Raw genomic sequence first — 20,005 nt, 5'->3', positions numbered from 1 at the left:
GGTTTCTGTTTGTGGTTTCTTTGTGTACTTGCTTTGTGCCATTTTATCTCTACAGAAGATTTGTTTGCCATTTTCAACTTTTTATTTCAGTTATGTTACATTTTTCCTTTTTTCTTACCTAAAACCAAAACTTCAGTTTTGATTTGTCTTTTGTATTTTTTCAGTGATGGAAATGGAACTGAGTGTGTTGGACTAGTACTTGAGTTTTTGTGCTTAGCTCTTTTTTTACGTTGATTTTTACAGTGTAATTTCTACAACAATTAACATTCCTCCAGGCTGAGAGTAGCTCTAATGGAAGCCTGTCTGTGAGCTGAGAGCAGCAGAAGTGGTCTGGGAGCAGAAAGCTTAAACAGTGGGGTTAACAGGTCAAATGAGAAGAAACAGTCAGTTGAAAGAAGTGAATAGTACAGGGGATTAGAAGAAAGGATGAAGCTTAATGGCCAGGTTTTGCAGTGAGGTTGTTACTTATGCATACGTAAATCCTCTGTGTCTTGACATCCGTAATCAGAAGTTTGGCTTTGTCTCCAAAGCTCAAAATGTTATTTTGTAGAAATACAAGAAGTTTAATTTTTTGTATATTATCTTTCCCACATATCTCTGACTTGGTGAGATTCTACGATTCTCCATAGAGGTAGTTCTTTTTAGACTTCCCATTCATTGAAAAAGAAAATCCCTTCAGCTGGCAAAGATGGGTAATGGTTTGCAATCTATCTTGCAGGTGCTCACAAACTCTGTTTCAATAGTAAGACACCAAAAATGTTATCAGTTTGTTTTTACTTTGCTATGTACAAACAGAGCCCAAGATCAGATAGAGGAAATGTCATGTTGACCTGTGGTTGTCTCTGAAATATTGTTGACTCTTGACTTCATGAGTTCATTGTCTTTATCTGTTGAGGCAGATTTCTTGTCTGTGATGGTGAAACCAATTTTTCCATCATACATTAGTACAAATGAATGCTATGGAAGATCTTTACAACTCTAAGAATTATTCTGCTCTCCGTGGCTTGAAAAATGGCAATAAGCTAAATGTTTCTCGTACACTTTTTGGCTGAAATACATTAGCAGTGGATTACAGGAAGGAGCAAAGTTGAAATGTGTATTACACTGATTTCTTTTATTCTTGGTAGATTACTTCGCCATATTTAAATATAACAGGGCAAACAGAGTATAAATGTGTGCTGTGTGTGACAGAAGAGTGAGAACTGGAGGGTGCAGGCTGGATGGGATTCCTTGGTTTCCCTCTGAGAGGAGCTCTGTGCAGTCCAGCGGAAGTTTTGCACAGGATGTTCAGGGCTGTTGCTACAGATCACCTTCAGTGCGATGTAATGTTACTTTTTTAGTGAACAGAGGCAAGCATTGGTTTATTTTCTAAAATTAATTGGACTTTTACTGAGTTGTGATCGTATGCTAATAGTTTTCCATTTTGTGCAGAAGCATCTTTCCTTGTCTTGTTATGTGTAATGATAATGAGTAATGAGGAAATGGCTTCATAGGTGATAAAGGACATTACAGAAGTCCTGCTGTGAGTTAACTGTAAGCTAAATTGTGTTCAAATAATCAGCCTTGGGCACAGCTCTCCTGCTGTGTTTCATCCTTCCTTCCTCCATTCTCTGCTTTCTGATAGGCTTTGCAGGCTGGTCTTTGCCAAGAAAGCATAAAGCATTGGAAGGAAAATTGTATTTAATGGCGAGTCAGGAAGGGGGGAAGGGAGATAAGGTTTTAATATCAAGAGCCAGCATCGATTCTGAATATACACTTGCTTTTAAGCTCGTTTCATTAAAATGTTTTAAAAAACCAACTCCTTCAGAAATCTTGGTCATCTTGGCAAAATACCATGATGCTTCTTTTTAAAATGTGAACTCTGGAGGAACTAACACTGGGCCCATTAAAAAAACATTTCTTTCCAGTTCCTTGTATCTCTCTCCTCCCTTAGCCCTCTACACAACCAACAGATAAGCAAAAACCTGAGAACTGGCTTTTCCTACCTTGGTGGTTAGGATAGCTTTTTCTGCTGTAGTATATGTTAAGGTCTGCCTTGCACTGACCTCTGAGGAGGACATCTCCTGTGGATCGTCGTCTCTGCTGGTGCTCTGGAGTGGTGGCAGGTCCATGTGCACTGTGGCGGGGTGTGCATCTGCTCCCTTGGCCAAGGTCCCCTTTCAGTGAGGCTGATGTGCTCTGGTCTGGCCCCCATGCTGTGTCAGAACCATCATGCAAGGTGCCTACACGGACTTTGGAAGCGCTCCCAAACCACAGATACTTGTATCTGGTGTGCCAGAGTTCGCAAGGAAAGGTTTATGGAGAACGTAGGACCCGTCTCCCTAGCACCCTCTTGCTTCAGAGCTTGCAGATCAATCTCAGAGTAAGTTGGTGTTTTTATGTAGTGTGAGGTAGAATACCAACTTGGGTCCCAAATGTGGCACTGTACCACAGTTCAGAGGCAGCGCAGGGTTGACGTGGCTCTTAGCAGTTGTAGAGACAAGTCACTTACTGTCCACTCAAAAATCAAGTCACGTTTGATACTAACCTCTAACCTGCCCTGCACAGAGCTGCAAACACTCTGCTTCTCCACCTCTCTGTGGGCTTCTGTGGTTTCAGTGTACCACAAATAGATGTCTGCCCTGCTTCTGCTGCCCATTCCGCCTTTGCTGAAACAAGCAGCTTGGCACACGCTTTGTGTCTGCAGCACGTTGCTTCTCACAAATTAGAGGTGTCTCTCTCTAAAGTCCCTTGGTTGTGTTCTCCCTGGACCATGCACCAGCCTGGTTTAGGGAGCTGCCTGCTTCAGACCCAAGATGATGATGGCTTTCCGGACCAGGGAGGCTGTGTCCCTTCTCGGCATGCCAGGGAAGCTGGTGGGAACTGGAGCATTAGGGTCTGTGTTTCCTCAACAGCTATTTGGATCTATTACATTTTCATGAGACATTTTTGTTTTCTTTTTTTCTTTTCTTTTCCTTTTTTTTTTTTTTTTTTTTTGGATGAATGAGATTCTTGTCAGAAAATATCAGTAAGAGCTGGGAATTGAGTTAAATAGAAATATATTGTTATAATAATACCAGAGAAAGTGTCCAAGCATGATCTGAATGCAAGTCTTGATTTCTTTTGCCACGGGTCAGAGGAGTGTAAACTGCCCCTTTCATCTGTGTAGTGCTGGTTTCTGAGACAGAAATGCTTGGTATTTAATATTTGGTATTTTATTTTAACTATTTCTTTGCTGAGAAGTAATAAAGATCCAAATAGAGTCCATTTTTGTAATAGTATAGTGGCTAGTCCAGTATCAGAAGTTACGAGGCTGTCAGCAGTTCAAGACTGCGAGTTTTTATCTCTGGTAACTTCTGCTCTAGCTGTGTAACTTATAGGAGAAGGTGAGATTCAGGATGAGGTGGGTTAAGTAGAATTTGATACATTAAGTAATGCAAGAGGCATTGTAGAGAATTTGTTTCAATTGTCATGGTTTTCAGTGGGAAGAAAATGAAATTTACTGAATTTTTAAGTCTATGGTGCATAAGACTGGAGTCTTAGTATCCTGAGATTTTACTGAATGTCTTATATCAAACATTATACATAAATGATCTACTAAATAAACACTGGATAAGAAGTTTTGAGTAATGCAGGGCAACTTCCTTAAAAGTGTCAAAATGTGGAACGTATTTCTACTTGAGTGTTGTTTACTTCTACCCCATGTAATAGATTGGGTATGGTAAAAGCTTATATCCAAAACTCACTTGCTGTTCTGAAGCTGATGGGTTTTCCTGAGGTCAAGACATTTTAATGATTTTTATACATTATCTTTTAAAAGAATGATAGCTGGAGATAAGCCCAATTTGTTCTTCCCCAAATGACTGTGATTAAGTGCATCGTTTTAGCTTATTTCTGAGTAGGTGCTAATTCTTTTTTTGAGGGCTATTTGAAAAAAAAATGTTTGCAGTCTTGTCTTGCATTAAGTATATGGACTCATTTGTTGCCAGAATTAATTACACCTGTAAGAAAGTATGTAGCTAAAAGGAAGTGGTGGAAGCATAGGAAGCTATTTCCTTTTTGAAATCTGACCACTTGAAACCACTGATGATGTCTGGAAACTTGGAAGTTGATGCGCCGTAGTTTTGTTCCTATGGTCATTATATTTCTTGGTGCACATAATTAATATTAGTTTAAAGAATGAAAGCTGCAAAAGTATGACATTATTTTAAGAATTTTTTTTTTGCTTTGGTTTTCTTTCAGTGTTAAAAATTAATATAAAAGAGATTAAATTATGTATATTGTAAACAAGGCTCCTTCTCTGAGCACTTCGGAGCAAAAGATATTCTACTAGCCTGTGCTCAGAGTCATGGTTCAGCTACAACTTGATAGAATAAGGCAGAATCAAAGTAGCGTCAGTTTTGAGGGCATTTTTACACTTGAAAGTGGAAGGACTTAAGAGTGTGGACATTCTTGGATGTGTTGTGACATCATAATCATCAAAGATATAATAATATTTTCTTTATCCTGTGCCTTGTTCACATTCAGATTATACCTAGAGTATCTTACAAAATATTTAAAAACAGAACAAAAACCCTAAGAGAAATTTTGCTGGCAAGTTGTGGAGGCTGTGCAACTCTTCCCCAGACATGGAGGTGCTAGTTTTTAATTTGAAAGGGATGAACTTCCAAGTTCTACTCCTAGACTTCTATTCTGATGGATTTAGTGACTTGCACTTGGTGAACTTTAATGTGAAGATATATTTAAAATATTTTTCTGTCTTTGTATTTTAAATGAAATTTCAGATGGCAGGCTTGTTTTACAGTTAGTGGCTAGCTTTACAGTTAATTTTCAGGGAATGTGTTTTCATGTCTATTGTGGTTTTATTAAAAAAATAGATTTTCATATCAAGAAGAAAATGAGTGAAAAGAAAATAGGTCAGCTTTATCCATTTTGAGTTGATTCTTATGCAAATCTAATTAGTGCAAAGTTTTTTGTGTCTTAAGAGGTCAGCTTGGCAATCCAGGGCTGTGACCTGCAATTAAGTGGCAGATAATCCAAGTTATGCTCTTATATCTGCATAACAGGCCAACTTAAAAATAGTGAACTACTAAGAAACATTTCTTCAGCCTGCTGGGCATGCATACCTTTCTTTGTGCTTTTAGCTCCTGTGGAGAAGCAGAACTCTTCCTGCAGAGGTGGAGGTGAATAGATGGGACTGCAGCAGTTCCAGAAGCTCCTGGCTGATCCGCAGTTCTCGGTGTCGGAGCAGAGCCCCGGGATGGGGTTGTCTCAGGGCTGAGTTTCACATACAGGCATTTGCAAGCAGGACCTCTGGGTACCTGCCTCGGTTGCTTTAGCAGCGGTGGCCTGTGTGCTTTGGGCTAGATCAGGGTACAGCATGCATGTAGGAATGCACTTGTGGAAGTTATTAAGCGTTGTTGGAATGGGATTTCCCCTCCCTCCCCCACTTTGAAACTTGGGGTGAGGATCAGGAGTGGGTAATGTTTTGAGATGCTGTGCTAAAAAGCTGAGGCTAGTCAGATGTAGTGAAGTTTAGAATCATAGAATAGTTTGGATTGGAAGGGACCTTCAAAGGTCATCTAGTCGAACCCGCCTGCAAGGAGCAGGGACATCTCCAAATGCATCAGGCTGCTCAGAGCCTCATCCAACCTGGCCTTGAATGTTTCCAGGGATGGGGCATCCACCACCTCTCTGGGCAACCTGTTCCAGTGTTCCACCACCCTCATTGTAAAAAATTTCTTCCTTATGTCTAATCTAAATCCTCCCCTCTTTTAGATTAAAACCATTACAGCTTCTCCTATCACAACAGGCCCTGCTGAAGAGTTTCTCCCCGTCTTTGCTGTAGGCCACCTTTAAGTACTGGAAGGCTGCTATAAGGTCTCCCTGGAGCCTCCTCTTCTCCAGGCTGAACAGCCCCAACTCTCTCAGCCTGTCTTCATAAGAGAGGTGCTCCAGCCCTCTGATCATCTTCATGGCCCTCCTCCGGACTCTCTCCAGCAGGTCCATGTCCTCCCAAGGACTCCCAAGCTGGACACAGTACTCCAGGTGGGGTCTCATGAGAGCGGAGTAGAGGGGCAGAATCACCTCGACCTACCTGCTGGCCAAGCTTTGTTTGATGCAGCCCAGGATGTGGCTGGCTTTCTGGGCTGCAAGCGCACATTGCCAGCTTTAGGATGTCTGCCTGAAGGTATTTGCAACTTACAGTGGCAGCTGTGAGGGGCAAATTACAGCTTTCATCTTGCTTGCATGCAGGAGATGAGTTCAGTGGGAGATAAGTCCTGCGACTCTGAGTTGCTTGCTGAGGCAGAGGTGAGGCTCCACTCTATGTGGGCCCTTATGCTGTATCTCTCTTGCTACCCTAACCCTATCTCTAACCTGAACTTTGCACCTACCCCTCGACAAGGTCCCCCAGCCATAGCCTGCATGAGAAGTTTCTTGCGGCCGTGTTTTCTAGACACCTTGCCTGGGGCAACCTCTACCCAGCCCCACTCCTCGTGAGCCTTAGAATTTTTTGTTCATCCCAAACCCCAATTTTATATTGTGCTCAGAGCTAAGGGCATAAATGATATGCATGATCTCTTTGCTCCCATTGGAGATACCACAACAGGGTAATCTTGGGGCTACTTTTTCTCTGTGATAGGTGATGAAGGGACTTTTGCTGCTGCTGTTCCTCCTTCTCCTTCTCTTCCACTCCAGTGGGGAATACTAGGGGATAAAATAGGAATTAGGGCAGGGGGGGTGACTGTCACAGCATATACGGGCTTTGGATTGATGTGACCCAGATTTGTATGGTTTGCCTGCTCCCCTATTGTGTTACTTGATGGCGAGGTGAGAGAGGAGATTCAGACCATCTTCTCTCCTGAGGTGCGCATGACTCACATTACATGTAGTCTTTATTAACAAAGTAAGCCCCAAAACCTCCCTCCCTGCTTGATTGAGATAGATACAAGCAAATGTGAATTACTTTTCTAAGGTCCTGAGGCTCAATTGGCCACTTTGATAATATCCTTGGAAGCAATACAGCCAAACTGTAGGTCATATCAGCATTGTGTTGACAAAACAGTATGATTTTACTTGTTAAAATAACAGTCAAAAGATCGTTAGTGGTAACGATGGTTGTGAAAGTAACCTTTCAGGAAACCTTCTGGTTGTGGGGACAGTCGTAACAGTTTTTGGAGGAGGGAAGAACAGGAGGCGCTGATTTCTAGAAGTACACTTGCGTTTCCAGGAAAACCTCACATCCAGTTGATCTTTAACTTACCTTATTTCGCGGTGGTTTTAGAGTACAGATGGTGCTCAGCACTTCCCGCCCTCTTTGTGTGTGTACGTGCGTGTTGCTGTAAGTGTGCTGTGTTACGAAGGAACTGGCATTTATTGACTTTCTGCATCTGAAGATGCTTCTTTGGGGCATTTGAACTGATTTCATGCATCCTGGTGTGTGAAGATCTCTAGCCTGGCCCTGACCCTTCGTGTACAAGCACCTTGCAGCTCTGTATGCCCAGGTTGCACTGTGTCAAATGTGGTGCCACAGAAGAGGGGTCAAGATGGAGGTCCCCCGGTGCAGGCATTTCTACCTTGCTCCTGTTTGAAGCCAACCCTCGGGATCTGAATTGTTGCTGCCCTCCTGTTGCTTGCTGCCTTCTACTGCAGGCCCAGGGTGGCCAGTATCCTTATGTTGCTCTGCTTGCATTAAAAGCAGAGGAAAAGGGGAATTTCACCATCCTGTCTGGCCAGTGGTGTGATTGGTAGCCAGGTCTGTTTTGGCAGGGCTGGATCCCACCCCCTCACAAGCCCACACCCATGTGCGTACACAGATGGTCTTTGCTGAACACTTTCTACGAAGATCCTGTGGAGGAAGATGTACGCTTGCATGGGTTTAAGTGGTCTGATTTATTCTGTTGCATTTTATTTCATCAGTTTCCCTCCTCCTCTGTTCCTTCATGTTCTTTCCCCCCTGCCCCCCCCATGTATGTTCGACAAATGTGTTTCAGATGACTTTGGCAGGCTTTTGAAAAGGGGGATTTGGCTTCTGTGACTATTTTAATTTTTTTTTTTTTTCATTATAGATAAAAGTATTTAGTTGCCTGGATAGTAGAGCTTATGCAGAAAAGGGGATTTACTCTTCAGGATCTCAGCCACGTATCTTGGTTTAATTATTCAGTTAGCTGCTTCATGAAATATAAGCACATGGTCACATAAAAAAAATAAAGCAAAGTGTTCTCTCTGGCCATCTTGAATCTTAAATTAAGATGGTATCATTTTGAACGTGTTAAAAATAACAGAATTTTCATTTCCTATGTGGAGAGCTTATGATAAATATTAAATAAAATCATTCAGAATTAGATACCTGAAACTAGGAAGACTTTCAGAGCCAAGTTTCTTACATAAATGGAAGATACCTTGCAATTATCTCATGTATTTTCATGAACTCCTATGTTCCCCTTCTCCTGTAAGAGTATATAAGAAAATGTAATATGGTTGATTTGTAGGCAGGTTTGCTTGCACAAAAATGAAGCAAATACTGTGGGCTGTACTTTGCTATTAGAATTTGGGGCCAATTCAAAAAATGCACGTACCCTTTGGTTTCAGTGGGTCCAAGCTTGAGGATGAACCATTAAACAACCCATCTCTATTTTGGTGCCCGTCCATTTTTATTTTTAACTCTTGAGCAACAAAGCATACATTCCAAGTGATTCTTCCAGAGCTGTCTGAGACTTCTGACATTCCTTGTTGATACCAGCTGCTAGCAGATCTTAAGGTATGTGTGTCCTTGTGGGTTTGAAGAGGCTATCATAGATGTTGGTGACAGCTGGGCTTTGAAATGTACTTGGCAGCCAGCACAAAGTGCATGGGGAGGAAGTCATTACGAATATTTACAGACCATACCTGCTTCACGTGTTAGTCTTCTAATAATGAGCCCTTCTGTTTGGACTGGAGAAGCTAGAGGACTTCCTCATGATCCCCAAAAAGTGATTCAGTCATTAAAGTCAAAGATCTGAGCAACTTTTTTTTATGGTTCTAGGATAGATTAATCAATCAAGTTTAGGTTTCATCTGTCACAGGTGTCCGAACTTGTATTGATTCCCTCCCACAGAGGCTTCCATGAGTATCTTTCCATTTTTTTCAGTTTTAGTTGCTTAAGTTAGAAAACATGAGGCTGTATGTTTTGGAGGCAGGACTTTCTGGTTATGAAGTTCAGTGATCTTTCCTCCATTACTAGTTTAACGTGCAGTGGGTTCCTGAACAAGGTAATTGAATGCAGCATTTTGTTTAGTCACATACAATCAGATAAGTTTTTAGTAGGAAGAGATTTGTGTTCGTAGATGCTGTATCTGCTTCAGGTGTAAACTAAACCACCAGAAGTCTGTGAAGGCAAAGCTCTCCAAGCACAGTTGTTCTTGACACGTTTCCAGCATGTGTGGAGAACACTACCCTGTATATATGTGTCATAGCTCAGCCCCGATCGGGACCAGACTACGCAGTATCTCTCTCTCTCCCCCCACCCTCTGAGAGAACAGGGGGAGATGATATAAGAAAAACAGCTCAAGGTTTGAGATAAGGACAGGGAGAAATCCTTAAAGTTACCGTTACGGGCAAAACAGACTTGACTTGAGGAAAAACACTCATTTATTTCTAAAAATTAGCAGGAGAATGAGACAGGGAACACGATAACCTCCTCCCTCTTCCTGGGCTTAACATTACCTCTACTACCTAACCTCCCGAGTGGCACAGGGCTGGGGGGAGGGGGGGCGCAGAAAGGGAATGGGGATCGCGATCAATTCATCACGCGTTGTTAAATGCCGCTGTGTCATTGTTGGGGGAAGAACTCCTCGCATTCCTCCTCTGCTCCAGCGTGCGGTCCCTCCCACGGGCCACAGTCCTTCGTGAAACTGCTCCAGCGTGGGTCATCTCTTCCATGGGGTGCAGTCCCTCTAGAACAGCTGCCCCAGCGGGCCCTCCATGGGCCACAGCCTCCTTCAGGTCTCCACCTGCCCCGGCGTGGGGTCCTCCACGGGCTGCAGGTGGATCTCTGCCCCTCTGTGGACCTCCATGGGCTGCAGGGGGACAACCTGCTCCACCATGGTCTTCACCACGACCTGCAGCGGAATCTTGGCCAGGAGCCGCATTACTCCTCCCCCTCCTTCTGAACTGACCTTGGCGTCTGCAGCCGTTCCTCACAACAGGCTGGCAGACTCCTCTCAGGATCCTTTTTACATCTTATTCACTTCAACTTCTCATCTCCTCTCCACTTCTTGCAGCCAGGCCAAGTTGGGCCCAGTTGGCTGCCCGGCAGGAGGCCAGAAGACCCACAAGGCTCGTGCCTCCCTCTCTCTGCCTCCTGCTCAGCTGCTTCACATCTCTCCTCCTCTTTTTCTGTTTTCCCCTTCTTAAATACGTTATCGCAGAGGCGTTATCACGGAACATTCTGCTGCCAATTGGCTCGGCCTTGGCCAGCAGCAGGTCTGCCCTAGGCCTGGCCGAATCCACTGAACAAAGGGGAGCAACTTCTAGCAGTTTCCTACAGAAGCTACCATCTTAGGCGCCCCCCTCACTAACAAAACCAGAACAATACGTCATGATTATATAAAAACTCATTGCACGTTCCCAAACTAGCTATTTACATGAACCGCAAACTGCTGGATTCTCAAGCCAGTGACCTCAGCTGTAACCCTTACAGCATTGTATGTGTTTGTGTCTGCGCACATGTGTAGCGTGGGATCTTACTCATACACCACAGTGGCCAAAATGCTGTATCTGTCTTTTTGAGGGTGTTTCTTAGCATGTGCTGCAGAACCTATCCGTATGAGCTGGTGACAATTAGCTGCTTTGCCTGTGAGGCCTTAATCTAATACTGGATGTTAATAACATACCACCCCCTACTCCCTTCTTTTTTAATTCTTTTTCCCCCATGAAGGCTTGTAATTTTACTTATTTTAATTTTCAAGCTTTTAATTTGGACAAGGATCATACTATCTAGGTGGCTAATACTTGAACTTTTCCAGACTTTTTCAAGGTGTTTTGTTCATACTATTAAAAAAGTTAAGGTGGACTTAACCTTCTTAGAGATAACAAAAATTTATTGCTGACAAAATGTCCTTTTATCCTCCTCAGGATTTTCAGAATGTTTTGCAGAAGTGAGTTTTTATTTGACTCCCTGAGCACTGGAAGAATCTCTAATGCTGTTCATGAGGTTGAATCTTTGGATGCCACAAATCTGCCAGGCCTCAGGGTCTTTAGTTTACGCTACATGGTTCAAAGTTACAGATGTGTACTTTAAAACTTTTTGATTTCAGACTGGAAAGCCTGCTTATGTTGATTTTCTTTCAAGGTTATAGAAGTGGATGCTAGATGCATGCTCATGCACACACAAATGCACACAGTATAATTGAGAAAGCAGGTATTTGTAATGATGATATATGAAAATAAAGTATAAATGTAGGAATGAGAAATAAATGGCATGAGAACATATTTTCATTAGAACGTACTTGCATGAGTGATGTGCAAATATGATTTTCTGTACTTAAGCTTAACTACTATGTTGGACCTTTTATTACTCTTTACTTAGTAAGGCTTAAGTCTTGGTCTTACCTTCTGGCTGTTTAAACTGCAGTTGCCATCCCCCGGTAGCCTGTGTTTCCAAGAGGAGCAGGAGTTATTGTGCATACCGTGGGTAGTGGCAGAAGGTGCAATGTGAGGGGCATGCTGGAAGGCTGCTCGCAGGGTTCTGTGGCGTTACAGGAATATCACTCACGGCTGCTGCCCAGCACTGTGTCCTGCGTTTGGAGCTGATTAGGTAAAACAAATAAAAGCCATTGAAAGCTAGCAACTGTAGAAGCTGCAGAGAACAAGAAAATACACTTCTCAGGGTGGACTTGTCTTCCGTTGACACAATTTGGCTTCCTTTTTGTAGCATGAAAATTCAATAAAATTTGTTTCTCAAGGCTGTGTTTTAAGAGCGCATTCCAGGTTGTGTTTCTGCTCAAGGAAGTTTTTAGTAAGGAAGCATCCACAGAAATTTTGGATTTCTTCCAGAAACTAAAGAGCTTGTGGTGCCTAACTGAGATTTATTGTAACAGAACAGGAAATATCCTGAAATATAGGACTGTGTAGTTGTATGAAGGCATTGTGTTTTTTCTTGTCTTACAGTCATTTGACCTTGAATTAGACCAATGCCTTTGACTTGAGTGTCTGCAAGACATAATGTAGTATGAAATAGTTGTTTAAAAGCACCTATTATTATAGGTTTTTTTTTTTATCAGTGCATTACATAAAGTTACTAAGTGCTCCCGTCCTGTTCTTCTTTTCTTTATTTCAGACTTCAGTCACAGAGCACTGTAAGGATTTACACTTCTGAAATAAGAGGGTGAACGGGATTGAAGGATTTATGTGGAGGATTCTGAACTGCCCTCCTTCCTGCTCCAGGAAAGATAGGTGAGTGAATTACAAGATAATTTGTAATTAACTTGGTCCTTATTTCAGAAGGTCTTTAGTCAAAACAGGAGAATACAGTTCAGATGGCTGTATGTAAGAATGGAAGAAACTTCAGATGCTACACGTAGACCTCTTAGAAACACCAGCCTTCAGAGTTTTCTGTTCCTGTTCAGAGGGTTTCCATAAAATAATAAATTCTTCCCCTCTCAACTCTCTCTAGTGTAGTACTTTTTATATTTGGAAGCTTTTCAGCCAATGTCAAAGAAATTTGAACTGACAAAATTAATTTAGCCTTTCTTGAAGCACTTCTGCTTAAGGCTTCAGGTGGAGCATTCATAGAATCATAGAATCATTATTAGATCCCTTCATGTATTTGTTAGGTCAGCATCAGCACCAGGTATCTCCATATGGAATCTGGGCTGCTTGCGAAGCCTGTTAGAGTGGAGGTGGTGTGTGAGTTAGTTCCAGTGGCTGCAAACCCAACTTGGGTATCTCCCTACCTCCCTCCCTTCTGTCAGCATGCAAGAGAGAAACTAGAGGCCAAACTCAGTAAGGGGATAGATAGGAGTTCGCCTTAGGTTGTCCTTCTTTGTGTCTGACTGTAACTACACGCGGCCATAATTAGAAAAGGGCATATGATCTTTCTGTGGAAATTAAATCTTGACATTCTTATTTCTTCCAACTTTGGAAGTACCTAGCATATAACCACCTTCAGGTACTGAACAGTGAACAAGATCTATGCTTCTTAGCACAATCTGTTCAAAGTAGGTAGATCCAGTTCCTGTTGGAAAAGCGTAAGGTGTTGAACTCCTAGCTTCAGGCAGGGAGTTCTCCCATCTGCCTGCAGGCACATCAGGAGCATGTATGTGGTCCTATGTAGTTACCAATGTTGAGCAGTGAGTAACAGGATAAGCTTTCGATTGCAGGTATTGCTGGCCAGACAGCTCTTGCACCAAGCTGTGACACAAGAAAGCGTTAAGAACTTGTAAAAATGAATTCTAACACTGGCAGAGTAGCAGCAGTATCTTTATGTTCATTTAAACCTTCTTGTAGCTTAGGTTCATTTTGTCTATTTAAGCTGTGCGCAGGGCTGAAAATGGAGGCTGCACCATCCAGGGCGTCTTGGGATGACCTGAGTCTTCCCCTTATGCACATGGAGGGCAGCCAATGCCAAAAAAAAAAAGGAAATCTGGACAGCTCTCTTCTTCAGCTTCAGAGGGACAAAACTGAGATGTTGCCATGCTGCCTACAACCCTGCAGCCCAAGGGAAATGCCCTGGTTGGTGTAGGAAGAAAACCCTACAACATTATTGCATCAAAGGTGTCAAGGAGGAAGTCTGAGGCTTTGCCTGAAGCAGAAATCTACAGCAGGTGCAAGCTTATGCTGGAGAGGAAGAGGAGGTAAAGAGTGCAGGCTCCAGGAAGGTATGGGAGTGCCCCAGCACTCAGAGGGGTGAAGGGTAGGCAGCAGAATGAAGTGGGTGTCAGTGGTGTGTCAGAGCATCTGGAGCTCAACGTGGGAAGGAGGGCTAAAAATGAGAGTAGTAACTTGTGCGACTTCTCCAGAAGAAAGAGCAGGATGAAAGGATGCAGTAGAGAGTGAGGTGGGTGGAAATACTTCTGTTGAACTGTGTATGCCAAGCATTTTTTTTCCTCCAGAGTTGTTTCTTGGTGGGCTGTGCTTGACAGTATGAAAGAGTCTCCCCTGTAGTTGGTGAGAGAGTAGGTGAAGACAAAGTCGGGGAGATAGGAATAAGACCTTTCTGAACAAGAAGAAAGAACAAAGGAGTGAGAAATGTGCAAGCAATAATGAAAAAACCCAAGAGATTTGAGAGGGAGTTTTGAAATGTAATGGGAGAGCAGGGATCTGCATCAGGAAGGATACAGTGGTAAGATTCAAATTCCATGTTTCTCGTTTTTGTTCACCAGTATGATATGAATGGCAGCTTTTATTGGAGAAAGGAAAATTCAGCTTTCCCGAGCAAGGAAAAAGCTCACTAGATTTGTTTGCATGCACAAAGAATGTTTTAATGTAAGTGTAGGAAAGCAATAGAAGCATTTTGATAGTATGTACTTTTCTGTATTTTCTGGTTTTTGAAGAGGTGGACTGCCTGGGGTCACACGAGTAACCATGAGTCTACAAACCCACACCTGAATATTTTGTGGTGTTTTCAAAAAATGTGCTCTGTTTTTCCTATCTATCATATACTGGCTTGATTAGGAAAAATACTGTTTTTAAAAGTTTAAGTCTGTCATAAGCAAGTCCAGTTATATGCTGGCCTGCATATTCACTGCTGAGGGTACAATTAACGTGGTTGTGAATGTTTTATGGATTTGGGCTTTGCATGAGTGGCATTTGTCCTGTAATGGGTATGTGAGCTGTCACTTAGTGAGAAATGACTCCTGCCTGAAACCAGAGCAGGTCTGAAGCTGCCCTAATAACTCACAAATTGGCATAGTCTTTCAAAATAGCAATCAGTTTGGCAAGATATAGAGCACTCTGTGCTTGTGGTTATATTCAGTTTTACCTTGTACATGCTTTTCCTTGGTGTTGTAGTTTAGCTCTGGTCACCACACAGTTTCTCGCTCCCCCTCCCCAGCAGGGTGGGGGAGAGAATTGGGAAGAAAGGAAAACGCCTGGTTTGAGATGAAGACAGTTTACTAGAATAGCAAAGGAAAAAATAATATAAGGATACTAAAATATACAAAATGAACAATGAACAATTTCTCACCACCTGATGTCCCAGTGATTGGTACAGCCTGTCCCGAGCAGCGATCATGGAAATGAAACAGAGCAGCAAGCAAAAGAGCGAGTACTACTCCCCCGGCAACCCCCACTTACATACTGAGCATGACGTTTATGGCATGGAATACTCTCTTTGGCCAGTTTGGGTCAGTTATTCTGGCTATATTCCTCCCAGCTTCCTGCACCTGCACGCTAGCAAGACCTGGAAAGCCGGACAGTGACAGTGTCCTTGGTCTCATTAGCAACAACTCATATAATCAGGATGTTTATCAACATCCTTCACGTATGAAATCAAAACACACTGAATACTGAGAGGAAAATTAACTCTGTCTCTGCTGAAACCAGGACACTTGGCTACAAATGTGCTTCCAAAGTGTTTGTGATATATTGGTTTTATCAGGAGGAGACTGGAGGTAGCAAATATATGCCAGAAAAGTACTTGTTACTCTGATTTGACCTCATGCAGTCTCTATGTGGTGTCATATAGAGCTGGGAGTATTTTCTTTCAGCGTGTTGATAACATTTGCTTCCAGGCAGGCCATTATGTTTTCCTGGATATCCCATCTTCTTCCATGTTCTACCTTGGTCTTAGGTCAGTGCGAGGGCTTTTTGAACTTTTCCTGGTTTCCCAGGCACCTAGTAGCGCTAAAAGGGGGGTGCCTATAGGCAGGCCTGGGACCCCTGGTGCCACAGCACAGCAGAGGGTAGAGCTTGTCCAACTGTAGCAATCCTGACCTCTCAGGGAGCATCACACTTAGTATGTGCTACCTGGTTGCTGTCCTTCCTGTATGGCAGGGCTGATGCTTGTGGAGCCAACACCAAAGCAACATGGCTGTGTGTTTGCAGCCTTTCTCTGCTGGAAGCAAGTGTTGGAAACCTCCCTTTAGGCATTGGAGCCTTTCAGTTCCCAGATGTGCTAGTTAATCCAGCTTGTCCTCCAGATGGATTAGATCATAGAATCGTAGAATATTTAGGGTGGAAGGGACCATTAAAGATCACTTGCTGCAAACAGCAGGGACATCTCCAACTGGATCAGGTTGCTCAAAGCTTCATCCAACCTGGCCTTGAATGTTTCCAGGGATGGGGCATCTACCACCTCTCTGGGCAACCTGTTCCAGTGTTCCACCAACCTCATTGTCAAAAGTTTTTTCCTTATATCTCATCTAAATCTACCTCCCTTTATTTTAAAACCATTACTCTTTGTTCTATCACAACAGGTTCTGATAAAGAGTTTCTCCCTATCCTTCTTATAAGCCCCCTTTAGGTACTGGAAGGCTGCTATAAGGTCTCCCCAGAGCCTTCTTTTCTCCAGGCTGAACAGCCCCAACTCTCTCAGCCTGTCCTCATAAGAGAGGTGCTCCAGCCCTCTGATCATCTTCATGGCCCTCCTCTGGACCCTCTCCAACAGGTCCATGTCCTTCTTATGTTGGAGGCTCCAGAACTGGACACAGTACTCCAGGTGGGTCTCATGAGAGCAGAGTAGAGGGGCATAATCACCTCCCTCAACCTGCTGGCTACGCTCGTTTTGATGCAGCCCAGGATGTGGCTGGCTTTCTGGGCTGCAAGTGCACATTGCTGGCTCATATTTAATCTCTCGATCACCAGTACCCCCAAGTCCTCCTCAGGGCTGCTCACAATCCATTCTCCGCCCAGCCTCTATTTGTGCCTGGGATTGCCCTGACCCACATGCAGGACCTTGCACTTGGCCTGGTTGAACTTCAGGAGGTTTGCATGGGCCCTACTCTCAAGACTGTCCAGATCCCTCTGGATGGCATCCCTTCCATCCAGCACGTCTACTGCACCACACAGCTTGGTGTTGTCAGCGTACTTGCTGAGGGTGTACTCTATCCCACTGTCCGTGTCACTGACAAAGATGTTAAACAGGGCTGGTCTCAATACCGAACCCTGAGGAATGCCACTCGTCACCAGTCTCCACTTGGACGTTGAGCTGTTGACCACCATTCTCTGAGTGTGGCCATCCAGCCAATTCCTTATCCACTAAATTGTCAGTCTGTCAAATCTGTGTCTCTCCAGTTTAGAGACAAGTATATCATGCGAGACAGTGTCAAATGCTTTGCACAAGTCCAGGTAGATGATGTCAGTTGCAAGTCCCTTGTCCACTGGTGCTGTAACCACATCATAGAAGGCCACCAAATTGGTCAGGCACAATTTGCCCTTAGTGAAGCTGTTGGCTGTCACCAATCACCTCCTTGTATTCCATGCACCTTATCATAGTTTCCAGGAGAATCTGCTCCATGACCTTGTCAGACACAGGGGTAAGACTGACTGGCCTGTAGTTGCCCGGGTTCTCCTTGTTTCCCTTTTTAAAAATGGGAATTACGTTTCTGCTTTTCCAGTTGATGGGAACCTGACCAGACTGCTACAACTGATGGACAGTTGTATGATGGACAGCAACTTCGCAACTTCATCCGCCAGTTTCCTCACGACCCGCGGATGAATCTCAGTGGGTCCCATGGACTTGTGCACCTTCAGGTTCCTTAGATGGTCCTGAACCTGCTCCTCTGCTACAGTGGGCAGTTCTTCATTCTCCTAGTCCCTGCTTGTGCCTTCTGCAACTTAGGCGATGTGGCTAGAGCCCTCACTGGTGAAGAACAAGGCAGACAAATAATGGAGTACCTCAGCCTTCTCCATGTCCCACGTGACCAAATCTCCCATTTCCTTCTGGAGAGGGCCCACATTCTCTCTGGTCTTATTTTTATCCCTAATGTACCTAAAGACACTTTTCTTGTTGCACTTGATGTCCCTGGCCAGATGTAATTCTGTCAGGGCTGTAGCCTGCCTTACCTGATCCCTGGCTGCTCAGACAACCTCTGTGTAATCTTCCCAGGCTACCTGTACTTGCTTCCACCCTCTGTAGGCTTCCTTTTTGTTTTTCAGTTGGTCCAGGAGCTCCTTGTTCATCCATGCAGGCCGCCTGCTGTTTCTGCCTGACTTCCTCTTTGTTGGGATGCTCTGCTCCTGAGCTTGGAGAAGGAGCTTGAATTGTCTGGCCTTGCTGCTCTGCGCCTGTTTCTAACTCTGTACTTTGTTAATTTTTTTTCCCAAAACTTCTCAAAATGTAGGTAGAGCAGGCATTCCATTGTATCTGTAAAGATGCTGACTTAGCATTAAATGGAAGAGTATGATGAAGTGATAAATGTTTCAAGCCCCTGGCCTTTTATCCTTGGTCTTTTTCTTCTTATCTCTCTTTTTTTCTCTCTTTTTTTCTTTTCTTTTCTTTTTTTTTTTCTTTTTTTAATACTTCTCAAACTTAAGCAATTGAAAAGCTTTCCAGATCTGATAACTGCAAAGATTTCAAGTGAAACTTTTGGCTCCTATCCCAGTATGAGATCATACAAAGTGATATTAGCTGAATTTGTACCAGAGTTTGGGGAAAAAAAAAGACATGTTACTGATAGTCTCTCTCAGCTATTTTTCAGCTCTGCCAGGCAAATGCTTTATCATTGATTAACTTCTGTGTACCCTTTTAAAGGTTTCTAAATACATATGTATGTATACATATATATACACACACACACACATATATATATACACTCCACTAATAATGTATTTAATTTATACTTTTTTGATCTTTTATCATTGCTAGCAGGACTCACTGGATTTTTTTTTTTTTTTAATAAGAGGTTTTAACATCTAGTGTTCCTGAGAAAACTCAGTATATAAGAGAAAGGATGTACTGAAGCCCTGTTTACTTTCCAAAATTACCTTAAAACAAAACAGAGCTAGGGTACCTGTTCTTTAACCTGTCTGTGTCTGGTTGCTGTGATAGGCATCAGTGAAAGCAATGGTCTTGTACGTGTGTGTACCTAAGAAGGGAGAAAGTGTGTTAACTGCATGTGTTTTGTGGGTTTCCTGTATAGATGTAAAATAAGATAAATAATGCTTTGAGTTAGGCCTTTAGATTACTGAACAGGATGGAACTTTTCGGTTGCAAAACCAAGCAATCGGAGGCTAGAAATCTCTACAATTACAGCTGTTTGTTCATCCTCTTGGTAAATACTCATTTTGATTGCCTTTAATTAGAGGATTGCGTACATTTTTTTTTTTCCTACAAGGCCTGCATATCGTTCAGCGCACAGCATGGCTAATGCTTAATGAGTGGGTAGGTTGTTGATGTTTTATTTCTCACCATTTCTTGTATGGCCTTATTTACCACGTGGTTGACAGATGGTGCACTGAATACAGAACTACTCATTTCCTCATGGAGCTTTTCATGGCATTAACACCATAAAGAATTACTTTACTGCATATTTTTCAGGGAATCCTGATCAGGAGTGCAAAATAAGATATACATGTATATTCAACCAAACTCTGAGCCTTGTCTGTTCATTTTCTGAGGGGAGATGGTTACAGCATGGTCACCTTGATGGAAGTCTTCAGTGGAGGAACTAGCAGATTATATTGACTCTGTGCCCCTCTCTTCTTTCTGTAGCAGCAGACGACAGTGGGCCAAAGCTCGTGCTCAGGCACAAGGTATCTCCAAAACTGAAGGAATTTGGTGGAGATGTTGTAAACAGCTATAGCTTCCCTCCACCCTGCTAATGTTTGATTCTTCCTGTCATTGGTTGTACATAGGAACGTAGACTTGCCATACTGGAAATCCTCTTCTGTAATCGAAGATAATCATGCAGTAGATATTTTGTCCAGCAAGCTTAGAGTACTCACTCAGCAACCCGCTCTCTAGCGCTCAGTGCATATTTAAGACCTGATGGAAACGAGCAAAGCTTCAAAACCTACAGTAAGTTACAGGAAGAGAACAGCCTTCATCTGGTTTCTGTCTTTGAGACTGTAAGCTCTTCAGGCTGGAAACCATGCCTTCCCATAT

General features: G+C 43.1%; 1 long non-coding RNA gene across 2 annotated transcripts in view; it reads left to right on the top strand.

The window, feature by feature from the left end:
• Positions 1-20,005, top strand: part of LOC147601677 (uncharacterized) — a 264,462-nt gene that overhangs the window by 127,641 nt on the left and 116,816 nt on the right. For both annotated transcript variants that reach the window (XR_015257942.1, XR_015257941.1), the window contains exon 4: positions 12,299-12,414. This is a non-coding gene — a long non-coding RNA (uncharacterized LOC147601677). The remainder of the gene's footprint in view (positions 1-12,298; positions 12,415-20,005) is intronic.

Source organism: Chlamydotis macqueenii, chromosome 2 (assembly GCF_036417535.1).
Source record: "Chlamydotis macqueenii isolate bChlMac1 chromosome 2, bChlMac1.mat, whole genome shotgun sequence".
Taxonomy (NCBI): Eukaryota; Metazoa; Chordata; class Aves; order Otidiformes; family Otididae; genus Chlamydotis; species Chlamydotis macqueenii.
The sequence above is the reverse complement of the archived record's forward strand: the minus strand, read 5'-3'. Positions and strand labels throughout refer to the sequence as shown.